This window comes from Rissa tridactyla, chromosome 1 (genome assembly GCF_028500815.1).
Source record: "Rissa tridactyla isolate bRisTri1 chromosome 1, bRisTri1.patW.cur.20221130, whole genome shotgun sequence".
Lineage (NCBI taxonomy): Eukaryota > Metazoa > Chordata > Aves > Charadriiformes > Laridae > Rissa > Rissa tridactyla.
Window position 1 is genome coordinate 144,212,140 of NC_071466.1, and position 23,156 is coordinate 144,235,295.

The 23,156-nt window shown below is 45.4% G+C and overlaps 1 protein-coding gene across 14 annotated transcripts in view; it reads right to left on the minus strand.

Moving 5' to 3' along the window:
- The window catches only part of PPFIBP1 (PPFIA binding protein 1), a 118,887-nt gene that overhangs the window by 87,493 nt on the left and 8,238 nt on the right, over window positions 1-23,156 (minus strand). For 10 of the 14 annotated variants that reach the window (XM_054187549.1, XM_054187556.1, XM_054187540.1 and 7 more), the window contains exon 2: window positions 429-504. The gene's annotated coding sequence lies outside the window, so the exon portion shown is untranslated. Of the gene's footprint in view, window positions 1-428; window positions 505-7,570; window positions 7,668-23,156 lie in introns of those variants that run through there. The other 4 variants (XM_054187494.1, XM_054187504.1, XM_054187576.1 and 1 more) reach the window with 1 other exon arrangement.

Here is a 23,156-nt window from a genome sequence, read left to right on the forward strand (position 1 = left end):
AGAAGCATCACGCAGGCACGGCAAGTCCACTGGGCCTCGTACTGGTGCACTGGCGTTGCTCGAGCTCATCATATGCCAGGTCACTTCAGTTTTATTTCTTGCATAATCAAAATATTTTACATTGCTCTGCCACAGGCCATATGTTAACTCCAAAGCCACTGTCCTTAAAACGTGGGAAGCCTCCCTGAATCTGAACAGCGGTTCAGATGTTAAGTGATCCTTTAAAAGATACCAAATAAATGGGTGCCTATACAAGCAGAAGCAGCATGACATTCTTCTACAACTCCTGCTGGAAGCTGTATACAACATCATTTTAATGACATTTGAAATAAAAGCCTAAAGGAGCCGTTGTGTAAGGTATCAAGCAAAAAAACAGCAGATATGCAGATATTAGAGACATCACCGATGTGGTGGGTTAGACTACTCACCCAGGGGACCAGACTTAATGCTGATCTCCACCGTCACTCTTGAGGCAGTACCACTGACCCATAAAAACTTCTGACACTGGAGAGAAAGAAACAAAGAATTTAATTAATCACCACAAAGTCTGAGGCAACTTAACAGTGGTATCTTACAAAGCTTTATCATCAAGTGACACAGGATACAGGAAGCACAGCAGATGATGTCCATAAAAGCATTAAAAAAAAGCCAATATGAAGAGATTAAAGGATGACAGCTGATGTACAAAGGGGAAATGAGCTTGTTTATTCCAAATAACTTCCAGCAACATTATCTCTCAGTATTTCTACATTACACGGTTGGCCTGTGCTTGCCCTCCACCTCCCCAGCTGATCACACATGTATAAAACAAAATGAAGAAGGTGAATGATGCCTTGCAAAGGCTTCCTTCTCACTATTGCGACCTCCAAAAATCCCAACCAAGTACCCCACGGTGTTGAACGTTGATCAGAGCACAAAGCAAAGCCAGTGAAAGTCAGAGCAGCTCACAGCACTGAACCAACCCTACAGCTCGCTCCCAACAGCTATTCCTGAGTCTCTTTACCGTGACTATTTTGGTAAATCAAAGATGTTCTCTGTTACTGTGGTTTGACAGAATGTTTTAGTCACGGATACTCCCATCTACAGATTGTGGTCAAAATAAGAGCTATCTGGTGTGGGAAGCTTGACAAAATTGTTCTGGGAGAAGCTTCTGGATAAACTTTGAATTTGAAATGCAAAAGGGATGTTTGGGAAATAAAACTTCAGACCAGTAACAAAAAAATTCCAAGCCTAGGATATTGCATGAGCTCCCGTTAGAAGAGACGGTAAGAATCAGTAACTCATATATGAGTGCTCAGTAAAATATGGCTGGCAGAAGAATTGAAACAGCCAGGAACACTGCTGTAAAGATACTGTTCATCACTCAGTGGATGGGTAACTCGCTCTTCTAGTTACGACTCCTCTGCATCCCCACCTAGGACACTGGCGCTGGCACACCGAGATGCTGCTCTCCGAACAAAAAAAAAAAAAAAAAAAAATTCACACCAAGAGTTAAGAACAGATATTGCCAAATTGATAGACGTTTAGCACAAACAAACATCACCACCAGAAAGCAAAGAATCAGCCCTCCAAAAAATTTAGGGCTAAAGAGACACACACTGACTGGTGTCAGTCTTGGCATGTCTGACTTGGCGCAAAGACCAACTGCGAACATTCAGATGGTGTAAACTAAGACAGAGAGAATTCAGCCTAAGCATGACTGGGAGATGAGCACAAAAAAAAAAAAATCCAGTTTCAGGTCTATACTAAAAATTTATAATAGATGGTCTCGGGGCACACAAATGATTGGGTACTCATTGCTTCTCAAAGCAGTTTTTAAACTAGATTGGACAAAAACACCAGGTAAAAAAAATTACACAGAACACAAATGACAGGGACATATGAATCTATGCAAGCAGACTCCATCACAGGACTGGGACTTCAGGCTATTGCAACAGAATAATTATGTACTGAGCCCTGTGCAACACAGGAAAAAATCATCCTACAGATGGAAAAAGAGACAAAACATGGTAGGCAGGGAAAAAAAAAACCAAACATTTGAGGTTTCTATAAAGGGTACTGCAGAATATCATGTATGAAACTACAAAGCTAGGGGAAAAAAAGTTTAACAGTGTTATTTTAAGTCTGCTTAAAGTAATACCAAGAGCTGAAATGGAAAACCTATAATTAGATGGAACTTCTCCCCTTCGTTGCAAATACTCAACTCCAGCTGAGCCAGGCAAGACTCACGAATTGACAAGTTTTTGGGATTCCCAAATCTTTGGGATTCCCACTGCCCGGGCTGCCAGGACCCACAGGCAGCAGTCGGGCAGCGGGGAAGGAGATGCAGAGCCCAGCGGCTGTGGGATTTTAACACTGTGCCCAGCTATGTGAGGCCGGCCGGCCAGCCAGCTGCTTGCTGTCACAGCTGGTCTGCCTTTTTTGACACCCACTTCAGAGGCAGTTGACAGTCCTGCCCCAGTTTCCTCATAGTCTTCTCCAGCACAGGAAAGCCCCAGCAGCTTTTCAGAACTCATCTCCCTCACAGTCCTGCCAGGTCTGCCTCCCTCCATTGATGCCGTCTTTAAGGACGGGAGAGTCACGCTGCCCAAGAGTGACGATCTCTGACTGATCTGCTCTTTCCAGCATGGTGTGCCAGCAGCACCACAGCTATTCCCGAGCCTCTCTACCATGACTATTTTCGTAAAACTGATGTTCTTTGTTACTGTGGTTTGACAGAAAGTTTAGTCATTTCCTTCTCAACACAGTCAGTTACAACATACACAGCCCACACCTTGGGCAAGCTGTACGGCTGCTCACTATCTAATGTGGAAGGGAATGCTTAAATGTATTTCTCAAAAATGAACTGCCTTAGACCCTACCTTGTGCACTGTCACCATAAGGATTCAGTTTGTTTCAAAGGCTCCTAGGGAAGTGGTCTAAATTTCCTCCCCCCCTCCTTCCTTCCTTCCTCAAGCTCCATTTAATTTTTACTAATGAACTTCCTCAGAAATCTCAGGCTCCGTCTAATCCTACAGCTAAGGAAACCTCTCTTGCCCACCCTCACCTCTGAAGACTGTTTTCAAAAATAATTCCTGTAGGATGGGCTGTGACGTTCACCCTGATATTTCTTCTGGCTGAATGAGGCAGAGAACGCAGAGATCCAAGGGGCTTTACCCTGTGACCTGCATTAGGATGCCAGGAAGGCTGGCAGCCCCTGGGGAAAGTGTCTGGGACTCAGGGACGCTGGGTGAAAACTGGGACTTGTTGGACTTCTGGGAAAGGGTGGAGTTTTTTAGCTGGAAGGGTAAATTATCATCCAAGAACGGCAACTGAGAGGGCCAGCCCTGCTCGATTACCAGGTTTTGTAATTGGACCATTTATACCTTTGCTTTCTCAAGGTAGGATTGCTTGGAGCTCTTTTGACAGCCTCCCCTTCCAGTCACCCTCCATCCGTGGTCACAACGCCTCTTCCCAAAAGCCCAGCCGTGGCTTCACTCAAGCGTACAGGCAGGCTCCCACACAGGCACGGCTCCTTCTTGTTGAGGCATGCACAGGCGTCTCTGCAATCTCATTATTCAGCCCCCCCCCCCCGAAAAAGTGGGCAGCAAAGCAATGAAGAAACACTCATAGTCTGGATGATTTGGGAACATAATGATTCTCCATGGAAAAAGTCATTGATGCATGTCTTTTTTTTTGGTACGCTAATGGTACAATTCTTTGTAAAAGGCCTTTGGGCATAGGCTGGTTTGAACCTGAGTGGAAGTAATCAGGGCTAGAGCTTGAATAATTCCCCCACGTTTGTATATATCACCTAATCCACACCAAGTATCATCCACCACCACCACACATTCTCTCTCACATTTAAGTCACCCTGGCCCTGGATACATTTTTCAGCTGTTGCAGACCACGTAACACATCTCTTATTTACGATGGGACAGCCTAGCTGCACTTGGACAAACACGTAAAACACAGATGCATTAGCCCTTATCTTTATTTTTGGTTTCTAGAAGGCTGCAGCTCTTTTGACATAGACAAAAAACACACAGCATCCACATTAACAAACCAACCTGGTTTTGGGTATTACTTCACCCACAGCTGAAACCCGAAACAGTACTTGTCCATCCTGCAAGCACCAGCCTTGAGTTTAAAAACCAAGTTTCGATACAAAACTGGGGCGTCTGGCATACACAGAAACCAAAAGTGAAAACTAAAGGGGACTTGAGCAAAACTAACCACATCATTAACTCCATTGATCCAAGCAGCTGGTATCTCATACAGTATTTCCTAACACAAAACAGGACATTTGAACAATGTACAAGCACAAATGTCGCTGAATGAACATACCAGCAATGGAAAATCCAGACAACATAGCCAATTCCCACAGCAAAGAAACACTTTCTGGAAGCATAACAAAATACTACAAATAATTTCCTGAGTCAGAGAAGAGTAACACCAGGAAGATCATTTAATGAAGTACTTATAAGATCAGTAGCAAGAACAAACTGCATAAGGTTTAAATAAAAGCTTTCAAATCACTAACTTAACCAGATTTTAAGTGAAACTAGACAAGATTTGTGCAAGGAAAAAATTTATGACTAATCTATTACTAACTTAATACTAATCACTGACTGAGTCCATCTCCGAATTGGAGCACTACGCCATGCAGTTTCTGTCAGCTGGTGCTTTAATTCTACAAGCCAAAGCAACAGATTATATGCAGTTGATCGACTGTGAAAATGCAGACATGAGCCTGCAGACTGTAAGACAAGGAGGACTACTTTATGAATTTCATAGAAGATCTCATGCCCCCAGTGCCCATGTTATGGAAGCAGTGTGATAAGAAGTCTGTACAATCAGATACGAGAGAATTCAATCTCCTGGAAGACATTTTCCAAAGCATGAATTTGATACCACTGAATACTTGTCTTTTCAGTATTCTGCTTCTTTCACAGTTATGTCAAGTTTGCTGACACCAAGGTGACTAAAGCTACTATCTTGCTAACCACATGGCAAGCCGGAGCACACAGGGCGCATAGCCATCTTCAGGCATCACTCCTGTCCTTGTATAAATACCAGTAACTAGGTTGGTGTCTCAAGCAGCCCTGGTTCTGGAAGCCAAGAGGCTGCAAGAATTTCATTAGAAGAGACTGCTTTTTTAGGGCGAGACAATCACAATGGGCTGTAACGCTGCTATCACTAAACTAACACGAAAAAATTATTGAAGTGTTTTCTCTCTCACAAGCACCAGTTTGGTCTTACTCTTCTACACGTGCAGAAGAGCCAAGAAAAGCCTTCATGTGCTTCTTGGCTGAAAGTTTATGGGACACCTTCAAATTTGGCATGCTCCACCAGATGCAAAAGGCGCAGCTTTATCAGTGTTGTTCATCTTCTTAATCTGACTGGCGTTGCCACACACTGGTTTCTGTCTTCCTTCCCAACTCTACTAGAAATAAGCACAAGGCATTCCTTAAAAAAAGGGATTGGGCTCACATATAAGGTTTGCCATAACGTTTCCCAGGAAGATGCCCCCCCTTCAATTATCCTGAATTGTTATGGGCATCCTTCACTTTGAAGTTCAGTCACAGCAATACTTTGCCATTCCTAGAAGTAACTTAAATAGCTCCAACACCACAAACTTAAGAAGTCCTGTTAGTGAGGCGCACACATCCAAACTCTGTGTCTCCAAAGCTGAGAAGTGAGGTAGAAGCTATACAAACAGCAAAACCCAAAAGCACTTAACAGGAAAAGGAACAAAATACATTATTTTTGTTGTCATTGTTGCTGTTAAGAGGTAGCCAAAAGATTTTAGTTAAGAAACCTAGAAATTAAGATCACATAACTAGAGGCTTTGCCAGCTTCACAAGTAAAAGTTTCATACATTTATTTTGCTATTTCTCCATGCAGACGCTTCACTTGTTTCAGTCCTTTTAAGTTGGTTACATGCTAATATACATGCACACAACAGGATTCAGCTGTTGTGTTTTCATATGCACTGCAAATAATCCTGAAGATACCATTTCTATTAATCACATTGTTCCACACAGTTTTAAAGCACATGATTGCAGAATAAAACCCTCACCACCTATTTTTGGCCTGGATTCTAAAGGAAATTAACTTTATGGGGTAGTGTTGTTTGTCAGTCCTCACCCTATTAAATTTTCAACTTGCTAGTCAATTTTGACCACATTTGGCAGAAGGCAAAGAGATATGAATAGGTGTCACATTCTTACATCTTTGGGAGAAATGAGTGTGTAGGTAGAGGAGACATATCCAAATTAGCCTCACACGAAGTCCAACTCTGATGCAAGAAGTCAACAATTCCCTGCTTTGTTTGGCCCAGCAGCCATGCCATCATCATCTGCATGCGGGCATCCAGTGTACATGTTTTCTCCCGTGTGGCCAGCTTGAGACACACTGGACAGAAACCAGGGACCAAGCCAAAAGGGAGGGAAAAGATAATCTGGAGAGGAGGAACAGCGAAAATGAAGGGGTCCAAAGAGAAGGATCACAGGTTATGGTGGACAGAAGGTCAATGCACACAGGGGAAAGAAAATCGTAACTAGGTTTTGTCAACTCTGCTACCTGAGGGATAGTTGGTGGCAGCTCTTTGCCATCTCCATAACTACAAGCACAATGATGTCCCTTCCCTGCCCTCCTTCCACCTCCTGGAAATATCACAACGCATCGTTCTTCCATCACATCCTGGGCTAGTTGTTTACAAGCTGTGTTTCATCTTCAGATACCCACAAATAATGCTGGATGCTACTGGGTCCACAAATGGTCCATGCCTTCAGCTGGCAGACAGGACAGGGGCAGCACAGCAGCACGCTTGTGAAAGAGCCGGGGCAGGCTAGACCCACCTCAATCCACTTGTGTCACAGCTGCAATAGAAAGTAAGATCCCTATCCAGAACCGTCACTTAAAAACTGCAGCCACCTTCCTCTTCAACCCAGGAAAGGAGAAATGCACACCACATACCACAAAGCTCTTGCTAGGGAATGGAACCCAGAGACACTACTGAAAGATGACAGAACAATGCTGCCTGTAAGAAGTACAGAGGGAACAAAAGCTTATGAGCCAAATCGAGATCACTTGCAACCTATGCTGGTTGCTTTTGCCCAAGGAGCTCTCAGTATCATAAATCTGGACAGCTTTAGGGGATGTGAAGTACAATCAAACTATCTCTACTTCAGAAGAAGTGGAGGGCTGAGGGCCAGAAACAAGCAATGACTACCCTGAGAGGTGCCGGGCAACCGGGATGGGCAAGGGGAGCACCCTGCAGAGCCAGGATGGGCATCCACCCCCAGCCAGGGCTGAGCAACCCCAAAGCAAGTCCCACAGCCACTGATGGCAAGCGAGACTCGCCCCACGTCCTCTCTGCGCTTAGCAGCTAGCGGACAGACAGCAGGAGGTTTTATTTGTCTTAGTTCTTAGAAACAAACGCTTCTGCACCGTGAATGCAAAATGAAATATCTCCTCCCCGTGACCCCACAAGCCTTTCTGATTTAGTTTGTTTTTATTCAAGAATCTTCTTTATAACCAACCTATTATAGCACTTTATTTAAGGAGTAAATAAGGATGCTGCTACCTGCATTAAATACCGTTTCACTAACAATTACAGGGCATTATCCTCAGGAAAAACTTCATTAGGCCTTCAGTCTCTCTCCTTTAAAGAGGTCGGTGTCCTGCAACAACAGAAAAAACAGTTTTTTCTCTCAGGGAAAACACCAAGGATGCAGTTCAAGACACAGAAAAGATGCAGGCAGAGCACAAAACTCATGGGATAAACAAGATGCAAAATCATTTTCCCCTTCTAAACCATCACTTCAAGTTCAGACCGATTACACAACAATTTAAGAAGTCACCAGCATTGGCTTCCTCCCACGCTCTTCACGGTCTTAATATGCAAACCATGGCAGCCCATTTGTCAGAGGGCACTTTATCCAGCCTGCAGACTGAGGCCTTCCTCTGCGGGAAGCAGGACTGGATGGCCACAACGGCCCAAACACCTCCACCGCTGCAGCAAACACCCCCGGCCAAGAGCAACACATGTCCTGATGGCCGCACGGAGAAGCGGCTCATCCTGTCAGGAGCACTGGATCTCTGTCCAGTGACGAGATGATCTCTCTCCAGCTGCGATAGTCTGGCTCCTCTCATTAATAGCAGGGCGCTGGCATCTATAGCCCAGGGCTCTGAGCAGTGTGTCAAGAGCAAGGTGGCAAGGTTTACGAAATAGAGCTTTGAAACACTGGGGCTGGGAACAAGTCAGAGCCTAAGCATAAAAATAAAGGCATCCAACAAAAACAATAAGCCTGAAATTACAATGAATTATGACCGACAAATGCATCAGAGCAGAGCCTGAAACAGAGATGGGTGGGGATTATCTGACCCCAGAAAGCAGTATCTTCACCTATGAGCTTTCCATTCAACTCGGTCCTATTAACTCTCCCAACTTCGTGCACCCAGTTTTCACTCTCATGGAAGAACAAGCAGCCCTAACCACCACAGCAGCCAAGCAGAAACTAGTTCAGTGAAAGCTAGTTTCATATTTCACATGAAATACAAATGAATAAATAAATATTTCACATTTAATTGGTGGGTTGGGTTGTTTTGTGGAAGGATTGTTATTTTTTATTATTTTTTTTTTAAGGAAAGAGGGAAACTTCGCCTAGACTCCAAAACGAAAGTCAGATGTGAAAGAACTACTCACAAGATGCCAAGGGCAAACAAGTGTACCATTAAGTATGTCTTGCGTTGTATCTCTATTTAGAAATCACCTAATAGTCATCTTTTCCATAGGGGACAGATAATATTAGAAGCCGCATAAATCCTACATAAGGATGTCTCTATTAACCATCCTACATAAGGATATTCCTAGATTCCAGTAATTTCGCAAAACAGATTTTTTTTTTAACTGCTGTGTAAAAGTTGGGCCACAGCAAAGAATTCAATGTCACTTAATCTGATTATTTTCTACCACATAAACTGAGGAAAGGACCACCTCCAGGACCCCGTGGAGCATGGGGAGATCCCATTCCCGGTGCAGAAGGGCTGGGCGAAACCTAAGCCTTTCACTGGGAGGCTCTAGGTCCATCGCCTCTACCCACAGCTAGGAGCGTGTGCTGCTGTCCCATGGAGGAGATGGTGGAAGCAACAGAGATGGGAGAAGCAGACAAGGTCCTTTCAGAAAAACTCACCGTCGTACCCCTCACCTTCTGCAAACCAACCCACCCCTGTTACCGTACATAGTGGTTTACTCTTGTTAGAGCCCCCTCCACAGACGATATGAGAGATTACTTCAATGACGGTGTCAGGGTACAAAGGCCTTCAGGTGACAGCATGTTTCTGCCTCAGTTCCTTTTACCCTGAAGTATCCCCTGCAAATCCTATAAATTTGCAGAGGGGAAAAAATAGCCTCCCATACTTGACCAAATAGTAACACACAGCTCCTGTTTTATCTACGGGGCAAGTCATCACTTGCAAAAACATTGTGGTTTATGGGGTACAGTACAAAGGAATGCATAAGAATACAGGTAAGTTGTTCTGAATTTGTACTCTAGTACTTTCCAGTGGCTGCCTTAAGTGCTTTTGTGCTCATGAACAGTCAGTTCTTAAGACTGTCATTAGGAACAGGAGCACTGCCCCAAAAAGAGGCAAAGGCCATTTTATTTTGATTTCCACAAAACACGCTTAACTACTGAGCTCCAACACAACTTTCACTTCCCGTTCATTCCTTATTTACCATCTTGTGCACAGTAAACAGAGTTAACAAGTCCATCACTGAACCATCAGCATCCCGGGGGCTTGTCACTGGGGAAGACATTTCACTGTAATAACCACCAGCACAAGAGGGTCACCTCATTGAACACTCCAGGAGAAGGCAAACCATACCATTACTTTTGTGCAACTTGTCAAGGTTAACCCCTTAGACACAGCACATCTCTAACCCCAGAGAGGACAAGGTCTAGCAGATGTCAAGCTTGCAGAGCACTGAATTTCAAAGAGGGTGCAAGTCAAGACAAGCATCAGACAGGATAAAGGCAATGCTCTACTGTGGGTGATCAAGATGAACCAGAAGAGCATGAGAAATGAAGTGCAGGGAAAAGACAGACAGGTTGGAAAGAGTTTGTATGAGCTGCGTGTGCAACGCTGAACAGCCAGCTAGCTCTCTTCTGCAGAGAAATGCATCTGAAGCACAGGGCTGCCAACACGCAACACCATGTTCTTTTTTTTTTTTTAATTCGGGACTTTTTCCCCCCTTCTTTATGCAAGCTGGGGACCTGACGGCTGAGAGATCACCTGCTGCAAGATGAAATTACTAAAACAGCTTACCGCAGGTCCTGCTGAGCTCATTAAACCACAGCAATCCTCACACACATGGCAGCAATGCAGCTGGTGATAATGCATTTCCCCGTCCCGCTTGCATCACCAATTCTTACTCATCAGGACAGTTATTATAGTCTTTATGTAGAATTCCTTCATGCAGCCTGATTTGCCAAGAAGTAATCGCTCTCCTCTCCCCCTGGTAATACAAATGAGACAGAGCTGTAAAGTGATTTCATTTGCCATTTATTCCATGGCTCTACTTTCCAAAAGTTTCTTTCAGATGTTCTGTATGAAGCCAGATACATTGGGTCATTAGAAAACGTCTCAGAGAAATGCAATGTTTCATCAAGTTTTGTGTGGAAAAGATGAGTAATTTAGGAAGCTTTACATCTTTGAATTCACTTGGCATTTCTTTCCTAAAGAAATCCATGAACTTCTTTCCTTAAAAAAAAAAAAAACAAAGCCCAGAGAGCACTGAAGAATTCAACTCTCCACTCAGAGCAGGGTAAACAGAGTTTATCCAATACTCAGAAAGAATCACATCCATGTAAAACAAGCACAGGAAAGGACAGCACAACAGACACCCGCACCACGTGCAGCAGGAGAGCGATGCAAACCTCAGTCTGCCCTGGCTCACTTTGCCCCCAGAGTCACAGCCAACGCTATCTGGTAATGACGCTACAGTGTGGTCTGGCAAACCACAGGCTTCCGACTTCAGGTTCGAGGACCTGCTGCCAACTCATTCGGGGGCTCCAGCACATCTCTTTACCATATTGTGTCAGGCTTCCCTCAAGAAAAGCAAGAAAAGACAGCCTAAACCCAGAGCTCTTACTCTATGCTAAGACTATGGCCTTGTGCATGCAATGCAAGCTTTAAAGGCCAGTCTCACTATAGTTTTTTCAACATTTTGTTGAACAATAAATATTCTGGATGCTGAAAAGGTCACTGCTGAAATAACCACTGTCCTGCACTGACTACCACTCCCTACAAGCGAGTCGAAAATAGAGAATACAGATCTGTATCCAGCCTTCCCTTTAATTCAAGACTGAGACCTCAAAATTTGTGTAAATGCTCACCAAGGAAGGAAACCGAACACAGGCTTGCAGCACCTCACAACGTGCAAGCCTCATTGCTTTAGCTGTTTAAAATCATTCAGCCCAAGCAAAGGAATAGGGTGTAGTTACAAAGTCTGAACAGCAAAAACAGTAGTATTTAAGACAAAAGGGGGAATTTTTTATTTTATTTTTTTTTTAAAGAGTAGAACAATTCAGACAGTTGGTATTTGCAAAAACCTTCTTCTACACACCTCTACACTTCTGTGTTTACAAACAGCCTTTCCATACCACAGTGAGTTTTGTGTACTTGCCAGCTAGGTACTGAGAAACTTAATTGTACTGTATTAACAATTAAGGTTTTGACTTCCTATCCAAGGGCTCTACTACTTTTAATTAAAATTCCATGTTGTAACATTGTTAAGACTATGCAAATCCAACAGTTGGCTCTAATAATGCACAGGTAATCTTTGAGCCTCTGTACAAGGACGCTGATACAGAGTTAAAAATAAGCTTTATTAGTACAGACAAACCCAAAAACCAAATACACGGGGGTCTGGGAAATGGTTTTGAAGGTTGAACTTCACGTAATCAATCCTCAGTGTCTCCTTGCTTAAACAGAGCAGTTTACAACAATGTTTTCCATCAGACTTGCAGCAGCTTGAGGATTGCAGATGGGATTTTCCCATATGGCAACCATGCAAACTGAAGAGACAAAACGAGGCACGACCCAACGGCGTTGTAAAGTCAAGAAAGTAAGAGAGCCTTGAACAAGATCAACAGGAGAGTTCTCTAACCCAGGCTAACACCGAGTATTTTCTCTGCCTAAACATAAAGGAGACTGTTTTGATTCAAAGGGCACTTTTTACAGTGTTGTAGTACTGACTTAATGGAGAACCGCCTAAATATGCATCTCCACAAGCCAAGGCTGGATTCATTACAGAGAGCCAAGTTCTGATGCTTATACTTGCACATTATGAAAGCAGAGGGAGAAGGTGCCAGGGTAGGGCTAAAACAATTTTGAATTTTTCTGAGTCCTTTCATGTTGGTCACGAATCCTTTATAGTCAGAGTTGTGAAGATGCAGTCTAGTCATGAACCCTGAGGGGGAACGATCCAGACATACGTGTACCACTGATTCAGGAGCTGGAGACGTTTGCTCCCCTAAACAGCTGCAATTAACCCCAAGATGGTCTGAGGGGGCAGGGTGGGGTGGGAAAAGGAAGGAAGACCGAAGGAAGAGAGAGGGGCCCCATGGCCACCTGCAAGCCCTCCCCGAGGAGCCTGCCCCTAACCTGGACTGGAGGGAGAGGCTCTCCCTTCTGCACGGCCATCCTCCCACTCTCCTGCTCCAGCCTGCTCAGCCAGTGAGGCAGAAGGGCTGTGCAGCAGGCAGGCACCTCTCGCAAGCAGCTCCCATGGGTGGCTGCCAGCTCCAGTGGGGTGAGATTGCTCCAGGCCAGACAGGGCAGCAGATAGGTCTTCTGCAAGCCCTTGCCAGTCATCCCTCTGGCTTTGCTCGGTCTAAATTTGATGGGGCTGATCATCCAGGTGAATGCCTATATAAGTGCAAACTTAAAGCCGCGTGGGGCACTACAGCTGCGATGTCTAAGAACCAATTTCGGCAAAGTGTGGGGCTTTCTGGAAAGCAGAGCCCATATGATCTGTCTCACTGGTCCTTCCACTAGCCATTTCATTACATCACTATTTTCCTACCTAATAAAGCTCAACTATAATTTTTGTTATTTTAGATTTATATTTTCTCTCAAATGAAAGGTATTCTTACACCAGGAAGAAGGAAAAAGGAGATTTATTTGCCCTACAGATACCGTAGCAAACTCAGTTGGGGAAAAAAAAAAAAAAAAAGAAACCATTGTTTCCTTTTTTAAAGTATTTTTAAAAACAGAGAAAACAGTGAACAAGAAGCCAAGATTATTAGCAGACAGAAGAAAAAAATATTAAGAAAAAGAGCAATAAGAGCCTTTATTCCCAGGAGATCCTTTTAAAGAATTTAGGAAACTCCAAGCAATGCAGCTGTATTTCCTGTGACCTGCAACATTCCATTTGGGAACACAAGGAAGGTCACCACCTTGGAACAGCTTGGTACACCCACATTGCGCATGCAGAGCACTCAACTCAAACACATTACACTGGGGCAGAGAGACGAACTGAAAGATATTGCGAGTGCAGTAGTGGAGGACTGCTAGGCTACGGAGCAGTCCTGCAAAGGGCACCCACTCAAGCCCCTACACAGTAGCAGGCTTCTCTCAGGACTCCTTCTGAGCAGAGTCTGCAGCAGCGATAGGAGACAGAAAAGCTCTCTCAAAACACGCAGTTAAGGGAACACCAATACACATGTGCTATCCTCACTCCCAGCTTCAGCCGGGCTTGGCGTTTGTGAGAGAGATATTACTAAGATATGACTATTGAGGGTAGCGAGACACTGGAAGAGACTGCCCAGAGAAGCTGTGGATGTCCCATCCCTGGAAGTGTTCAAGGCCAGGCTGGATGGGACTTTGAGCAGCCTGGTCTAGTGGGAGGTGTCCCTGCCCAGGGCAGGGGGGTTGGAACTAGATGATCTTCAAGGTCCCTTCCAACCTAAACCATTCTATGATTCAGGGAAGCAGTAAGTTCAGTTCATGACGAACCACGCTGTATTAGCATGCTTCTTGCTATAAAAAGCATTTGGAAGTTATACAAGCAGCTATATACACGCAGTCCAAGGAACACCACTTGATGCATTATTGATAGGCAGCCACTTCTGAGGTGAGACAGACTTTGAACAGCATTACAGCAGGAAGGTAGGGTATTGGGAAAGAAAATGACAGAACAAGACGCTAAACTGCTGCAGGACTTAGATAGACTAATTATCAGAGAGTTCATCTACATGAAAAATTAGCTCAAGCATTGCCTCTAACTTGACCTCCCATCTATATCTTTAATTAGAGCATGGTGCCTTTAGCTTGAGTTGGCGGGAGACACAGGTGAAAGTTTGATGAAGCACATTTAAGCAATACCTAAGCACGAGTGCAAGAAAGCAACACTCAGGGATGCCTAAGCCCTCCAAGTTGTCCCTGCTATTTTCCCCCTGCCATGCACGCAGGTACAACAGCATCATATCCTGTGGACAAATTCAGAAAACAACAAAACTTTTCCATATATATTTATAGATTTATATCTATAAAATATATATTTATTTTAAAAGTTTAGTGCTACGTAAAAATATAGCGGAGCATTCGGACCCCTTGGCATCCTGCAAGCACAGCCACTGTTATCCAGAACAGTATCCGTCTTTCAAAGGATGCCCAAGATTGCTTGAGCTTGACTCATTTGAGAGGGGTCAGCTCCTCCAGGATACGCAGCTGAGACCACCTCTCCCCACAAGCTCTTCTCTTCGGCCACTCACTAGGGGAGAGCAAGAGCACCATTCAGTATTTCAGGCACACAAGCCCTTCATCGCTAGCAGGAGTGATCAAGTTCGTCAAGTTCAATATACATGAGCAAGACTGCTGAGGGCTTAACTCAGTTCTGAAGGACATCAGCAAGAAAAAAAGGAGGCGAAGCTGCTGTTCCCTGTGGAATAGGAAAGGGAGGTAACAGTTATGCCTGCCCAGAGCAAGGAGACATTTCACTCTGAATTGGGATCCTTTCAGTTGGAACCCAGCCAGAAAGCCCAAATAATAGCCCTTCTGCTCACAAGATCACTGCTGAATCTTGACTGTTAACAACCTGTCTGGAATACAGTTTTAAACTCATTTAAAATACCACGGGGAAATTGTTTTCTACAAATGCTAAACGCTTTCTTCAAAATTGACAAATTTTAGAGTACTGGGGTTTCATGTATATTTTTATACTTCCTCCTTGCACATGATGCCACTGGAAACCTGTAAGTATGGCATATGCACAGATACTGAAGTTTTGCTTTTACCTGGATTAAGTATCTGCATTGTTTCTTTGAATCATCCAGCTTGTCTCTTTTACAGGAAATTAAATTAACACAAAGCATCTTTTAATAATCATAAGAGCTCTCCAACAATTCAATTTGCAGAAAGACAGACCAGCATTCTGCATTACAGTAGGCGGTTTATCAAGTGTTTTGACGGAAGATCTTTTCCAAAGCCTTATCCAGGCACTTAACACTACCTCATACTATTCCAGCAATCCAGTCAGTGAATACAGAGCTGTGACAAGCGAACAGCCAAGCAACTGCTCACGCTGTTTAGAGGCTAAGTTGCTTCAGTTGCTTCTGGGTATCAGCTAACATAATCCAACTGAACTGCAGCCAGGATCAACTCCGTGAAGGCAAGTTAATACTGATCTGCTTTATTCCGTTTTCACAAAATGAAGCCAGCACTGCACCGCTGGAGGCCCCAGCCTTGCAAAGGAGGGAATTGGGCGATTCCACTCCCAAAACCTGCACGGGGTCTTGGCAGAGACTCCTCAGTACAGGTCACCTTAGAGGATGCACACAAGAGGGGCAATGAAAAGAGATGCAGAGAAAGAAACACAGCATCACGGTATGGAGAGGACTCAAAACAACAAATAAGTCCAGGGGCAAAGCCTGCTATGCGCATGTGAGCAGCTGCCCCTACCAAATACATAAAAACATGGCCACAGGCAGCAGCCCAAACCACAGGAAAGCTCTCGCTTCAACATACTAACCTCTCCACTTTCCGTTTTATCACCTGTGCCTCCCTCAAAAGCATTGCTCCCCTTCAGCTGTGTGGTCTACCCTGGTACACTGCAAGGGCTCTGCATGCTACGCAGACAGGCAGCCCCATCTTGGAGGTGCTCGGGATCCAAAAGAAGAAAGATAAAAAGCAGGATAGCAAGAAAGCAGTGAAAACAAGGGAGGCAACATATCCCAGCCTCAGAGGGAACAAGTGGCAGAGCTAGAGAGAGCTCAGTCTGGCCCCATCCACTCAGCAGCAGCTCCATCATGAACGCAACCAGCTTTTATGCAAATGCTGAGACACGGAGCATATTCCAAAAAAATATTCCTTAAGGGGGAAAAGAAAAAGAAAGATGCATCAAGTAACACTTTTGGGACAAGTACTTTTGCTCCCAGATTCATGGGCTTTAGCCTATTTTTAGGAAGTTGTCTTTGCAGATGACAAAATAACATCTCTCCCCTTCTGTACATACACAGCTGGACTTGAATCTTCACAGCCTGCCAGGCAGCATCTGCATTCAGCTTCACGGATGTGAATTACGATAGGAACTCTCAAGAGGAAGTCTCTTCTCTGGAAATCCAAACACAAGTAGTTAATATGGTCCCAGTGCCAAGCGTACAGCCCATGGGAAGGAGGGACACACAAGTGCAGTTAGAAAGTTCCTTCCTCACCACCAGAAGCATTTCCTCCATCCTTTATTCCTAGGCAGCACGCTTGAAAAAAAGATCAACATGCATAATTCAAATGCGATAATACAGAATTGCTCCTTTTCTCCAACACAGGCACTATTAGCGCACAGAATCACAGCCAAGAATCAGCATTTTACTCAGGAAGCGCCTCTCCTTGGCCATCACAGCTCTACAGAAAGGCTGTAAGTCTGCTCAAATCCACCAGATCGATACTATCCCTGTGGTGGCAGGAGAGACAGTTGGACCATGTGGGCAACGCTTTCCCATGGAGAAGCACTGCTGCATTTCCCTGCTGACCCGCGGTTTGAAACTCCTAGGTGACACCCATCCATCCCTCCCTCCCCACTCCCAGCCCTGCAAGAAGCAGATGGCATTGCTCATGCTGCTCTGACTGTTCAAGGGCAGAGTAAACTGGACTGTAGAATTACACCGATCCATCTCTTCCCTTCACTGCTCTTTGACAACAGCAAACCTCCCAGGGCATGGACATCTCTGTATGCATTTTGTTCTTCACGAGGCCTAACAACCTCGTGGGAGAACTGTGCCCACTCCAAAGACATAATCCAGCAAAGCCCCGTGCCTCCAGGAGCTGACTCCAACTCCATCCAGGGATAATCATCCCAGCCACCGAGGCTGTCCTTAACGCTATCACTGCTGGGAAGTCCGCCATACCCTCAACCCCAGTGGGAAAAGGGAACAAGGACAACAGCCAGCCCTAGAAGCACATTTTCCCCACTGTCATGGGAAGTGCCAAACTCTCCCTTGACAGTTTGGCCACCAACCAACCTCCAGCGTTCCCCAACCCCCACAAGTGGCTCTGCAGCAAGAACAGGGGCTGTCACCCACCCAACCAAAGGTTGCCCTGACCAGATTGTTTTACCTTGGTTTCCATATCCCAGCCACACGTTCCATCACTGCAGAGCACAAGGAGGAAGCAGACGTACCAGAAGGGCATACAAAATGCCATCATGTAGGCGAACCTGCTCCAGTTTGGCCCATTTTAGCGCTGGGCACCTAAACTGACCTCTCCCTCCTCCTTAGGGAGGAACACACAGGTCCACAACCACAGATTCACCCTCAGCAGGCCCATGTTTAGCTAATTTACTTAATCTGCAGCACTCCTCTGCCTTCCTATCCCTACAGTCCTCTACCATAAATCTGCCTCATTTCTCACAAACGCCTACGCAGTGAGCTTGGCGTACCAGCTTGTGTCAGAACTTCATCAAGCCTCATACAGGCACAGCCAACTTTTTGAGGAGGATTCACTTTTCATTCTTCATAGTCTTTATGCAACATGTTGAGTCTGTGCTTTAACCTCCTGTTTATCGTGGAATGCATAACAGTTTGATTTGGATTAATCTCACGTATGGCTTCTATCAGACCCTGGAGAACCTCTGGCTGCCCTTGCACTTCTGTATAAACACCAACCAGATCCAGGCATGAGGCTCTAGATATGGGAGGCAAAAATCTCTGCCTCAAAGCTTTGCAGCACAAGCTAGACAAGAAGGATTAAAGCAAGGACAATGCATAAATTATGGTGCTCTGAATTTCCTTGCATGCCTGTGGGAGACTGCTGTACAGCGGGCAGGGACACGCTCTTAGAGGACAGACCCCATGGCGGGTAGCAGTGCACGTAAGAAGCATGTCCTCTAACGGGGCCCATAGAGGCTCCTGAGGGTCACACACACTTCGGTTGCTGAGGCCACTCTTCCTCTCCATTGCTCTCAGGAGAGGCCAACAGGACAGGGGATACTGGCTCCAGGCAGGCAGCAACCCAGCAACGTACACTTGCAAGACAGATAGCTAACACATCAGGATGGCCAGCCAGATGAGCACATCCAATACAAAACTTTGCAGCCTTAAAGTGTCTTTTTTGTTATTTTTATGTCAAGCAACTTTGGACTGTGCTGTTGTATCCTCAACCCTGTGATTTATAACTCCTCAAACCAGCAGGGTCACCTGCTCTGCAGCAGCTGGCTTTGGAGCAGCTCTCACCACCCAACAAGCCCACCCCTACGTCCACCAGCTCAGCCCAGTCCCCCCTGAACCCACTGGGAAGCCCATTTCCTTGCCCCTCACTTCCACACCCAAAGACTTCAGCAGCAGAGACACCACCACCACCCCCACGCAGGGCAGGCAGTACCAGGATACCCTCTCCCCTGTCACCAATCATTTCCCTAACAGCTCACCCAGACAAAAGGGACATCAAAGGCATCTGCACTTGGGCTATCATATCAGTGGGTCTCCATCCCCATTAACCTCTCTCTTTCCAGAAAAATATGGCAAGTCAGACAACGCAAAGTTGAGGTCTCACCAGAAGCAAAGGTGGGACCTTCATTGCCTCTGGCAGGTATTTCATGCACTGCACTGTTATTTCTCGCTCTGCTTACAGCAAGTAACATCTTACCCACAAACGGCCCAATATCTTAGGGCAAAAAGAGACGCCAAATCCAATGCGGCTCAGAAGAAAGGTGGTGGGGTCCCATTTCTTCCTTTTAACACAGACAAACACAGACAGACGCCCCCAGTTTGCTCCTAAACACACAGTCTGTGGGAGCTACATGAACACAGCTGGATCTAAGGAAGGGAAATGTTGTTCCTCACCAGGTGCAACAGTAAAGCCAAGCCCTAATTACCACAGCCATAGAAAAATGATATAGCACATTTAGTAAGAAGAGGAATTAACTGCAATATCACAGCCAAATTCCAATTTAGCATCAGCAGTCCAGCTGGATACACTGATGTCCTAAACAACCGGTCAGCCGATCCTAAACTATTGCCACATGTGCTGTAGATTCCCTACCCCCTTCAGTCCCTCCCTCTGAAAGAGGCCCTGCGATACATCAGTGTATCAAGGCAAATCCCTACAGAAACATCATCTTGTTTCAACCACTTCTGCATTTACAGATGCCTGACAGTACACTTAGCCTTGCGTAAACGCGGCAGACCTAACTCTGCAGCCTGTTATTTTTATGCCGTGCCCCAAAGTGAATGGAGCAGCATAAGGCGCAGGGAAACGCCTCACATACATATGTTTTGACAACTGCATTTTCATACCGGCTCTGGGAGCAAAGTGACTTTTCAGGACAGTGCAGGACAGCACGTCAAACAGTTTCTCTTTGTGGAAACACAACAGGGCAAGACATTTGTTGTGAGAAACTCAAACACACACCAGCCACATCATTTGCTCATCCACAGTATTTTCACTGATGAATGAATAAATTATCGTTTACATCAAAGGCAAGATTTCCAGTTGGAGGTTATTTACTTTCACCTCAATCACAGCCGCTCTGGCAGTCTAACTCAAGATACAGATGATGCACAAACCAAGCAGCAAGTCCTCGCATGCTGGGAACTGTTCAAACAGGAATAATTCAACTTTTTGTAGTCTCACCCCCGCTAATTTGCCACAAGCTGTCTCTTTTCAGATGCTACATGAAACACAAGGAAAAAAAAAAACAAGCTGTATTAAGCTGGTACATTTACAATCAGTTGATCTACCAAGAGCTCAGGTCAGTTTTCTACATAAGACAAATTCATTTTTTTCAGCCTCACAGGGTTAAAGGAACAAAAATTTATTGCAGTAACCAAACATTTCTCACCGGACAAGTGCGCAGCGATTACTTAACTAATGCAAACAATTTTTAGTCAGCATGCAAGGAATGTATGGGATAATTGTAGGGCACTCTCTTCCACTGGCATTTTACAAGTACTTTTTAAGTAGCTATGGAGATGTTACAGCCCTTTTCATTTTGCTGTCATAATTAAGACAGCTATTGATTTCTTTGCAAAATTCCTTGGAAGAATGGGGAAGAAAGGGGGAGTTTTAAGTACCACAAGGTCTGAAAGCAAGAAGCTGAAGAAAATGGAAACAGATTTCAGATGGAGACAGCAGCATGGTAGGTCCTTGCAGGAGGCAGCCTTGCACTCCACGTCCTGCTTTACTACGTCTGGAGGTAAGGAGATAAACATACACCACTATATATCGTGCAGGCAACATAGGGATAGCCTCCCAACCAGGTCCAAAAAGAAAAACATCTCTAGCTACCACTGCTATTACCCTGCACAAAAGGAGGCACTCTCCAACCAAGGGCCTGCTGCCCTCTGACAGTTTTGCTCTGTCACAAAGCTCTCTGGAGATGTGGTTGGACTCCATCCTTGCAACCATATGCTGGGCTGCAAGACATCCCCTGTCCCTCCAAGCAGTTTATGCGGAAGCCTTGTCCCATGCAGGCCTTGCAGTAATCAGTGGCTCCTCTCCACCCTCCCCAGGCATTACAGCCTTGTGACAGATGACAGTCAAACAATCCTGCACTTCACCCTCCTTCCGAGAGCAGGTCAAGAGCTTGCCATAAGCCAAACAAACGCTGGTCCTCAGTGGCCCATTCCACCTATAAAACGATCCTGAGAGAAACGCCATTCACTATATTGACATCTCTATGATCAAACACTTCTGTGTACGTGGACTTAAGACTGCGCATCATGACAAGTGAGTCCAAAACCCAAGATACCGACCTGGAAAACACTGTGTCACACAGATAAGGGTGTGCAAATAATTATGTATTTAGGTCCCATTCAGAAACTCCCCCAGTAACGAGAACAACAGATCAGGCTCACAACAGACTTTTCCCCTTGGATAAAACAGAAAGGAAAGCCTGTTTAATCAAAATATTTTTCTTAAATTCACCTTAGACTCAGTCACAACAATGGAGTCAGAACCTGCAGAATTATCTCCACCATCAAGCTGCAGGAAGTTTACCAGCACCACCCTGAAAACAAATCTCAACCTTCTCATCTCCACATTGCATTTAAAGCCTCATGGCTGTTCACCAAAAGGACACACTCAAGGAATATCGCAAACAGAGGGAGAGCAAGCAAGACACTGCTGCTGCCAAAGCATTTGCACCTATGACGGACCTGTTACCGTTCCTTTCACGTAACACCCATCCATCTCTGCAACCGCATCACCAATACTGCTTCGTTGATTTATGTGAAGGCTTGAAAGCAGGGAAGAATTAATCACCCTTTAAGCTCCCCAAGAAGCTGGCTGAGGAGTGTCATTACTGCCCTCAGGGAGTTCGGGTGCCAACAGCAACTGTGGGTGGAAGCGCTTGGTCTAGACTGCACACAGACACTTTCACCTCTCTCAGTGACAGTCAGACAAGCCCACACTCACGATGCCCTGGTCACAGCTTTCCCATTCTGTGGCTGGCACTACTAGCTGGTGGCCAGCAAGCCATCCAACCCCGGTGCCTGCCAGCGCAGGGCTGCACTGGGAGTGGGGCAAGCCAGACAGGGGGGAAACACCACAGGGCGGCCCCAGGACTCCTCCCATCTCAGAGCTGGCCGCTCCCAGATGTTTTTTCCACCCCAACGCGGCCAGCAGCATCCCAGTTTCGCAGCAGTACCACAAATACAGTTACACATCCCACATAACTGCAGCATCCCCATGCCGTGGGGGCATAACCTGGCTTCAGCTGCTCCTGCCGCATGGCTACACGCCTCCCTGCTGGGGCAGAAGGGGTGCACACCCACACCCTCAGCCCAGCAGCAGTCCTCCTTGCTTGAAGGGCAGAGCCACACTGCACACACTCTGGTGTCCTTCATCCAAATGAGCTCCAGCCTTTCCAAGCAAGGGCTGCAGAAAGAGACGCGCATGTCCCCACGGTGTCCGAATTCCTGGTAGTGCTGCACATCCTGAGGAAGCCCCTGAAAACACATTTTTGTGCCAGCACTGTAAGAGGTTGCAGTGGTCCTGCCCAGCACTACACAGGAGGTGCTACACGAGCTCCAGGATGAGCGAGGAAACCTCCAAGAGGATACTTCTGGTTAGGACCTGCTAATTACATGATTCACATCCAAGGGAAGGTGTAGACCAAGGAAAGCCACTATATGCTCCTTTTGGAGGAGTGGAAAAAAACCCCACCCAAACCAAAAAACAAACAAAACCCACAAAATATAGAAAAAAATCCCTGCCTAAGACAAAAAATTCTTCTTTATTGAAATTAGAAAAACAAGTTCTTAGAGCTTCAAATTAAGCTTAGCCAAGAAACATAAATATGCATTTCTGAATCTTCCCCCAATGTTTCCTTTACAAATATAACAAATTAAAAGTGCTGTCAGAAGTTAAATGAGCTTCAGTAGAGTGGAGGAAAAAAAATGCTGATGGCTCTAAGATCCAACTGACAAGCCTTTTCAGGTCTGCTCTGAACCACAAACAACTTCCCAGAGATTTAAATTAAGAGTAAAGAGCCTCCTTTGCTTAATCCTGTTTTAGAAGCAGGACAGAGGATACTATAACTCCTGAACCCACCAGAAGGCATCTAGCTACCATATGCCTTTCCTGGGGATTAGCTGCTCAACACACCCACCTCTCCTTGAGGACAACCTTTGCTCCACTGTGTGTACAGGTGTGGGCAGGAATTTGGAACACTC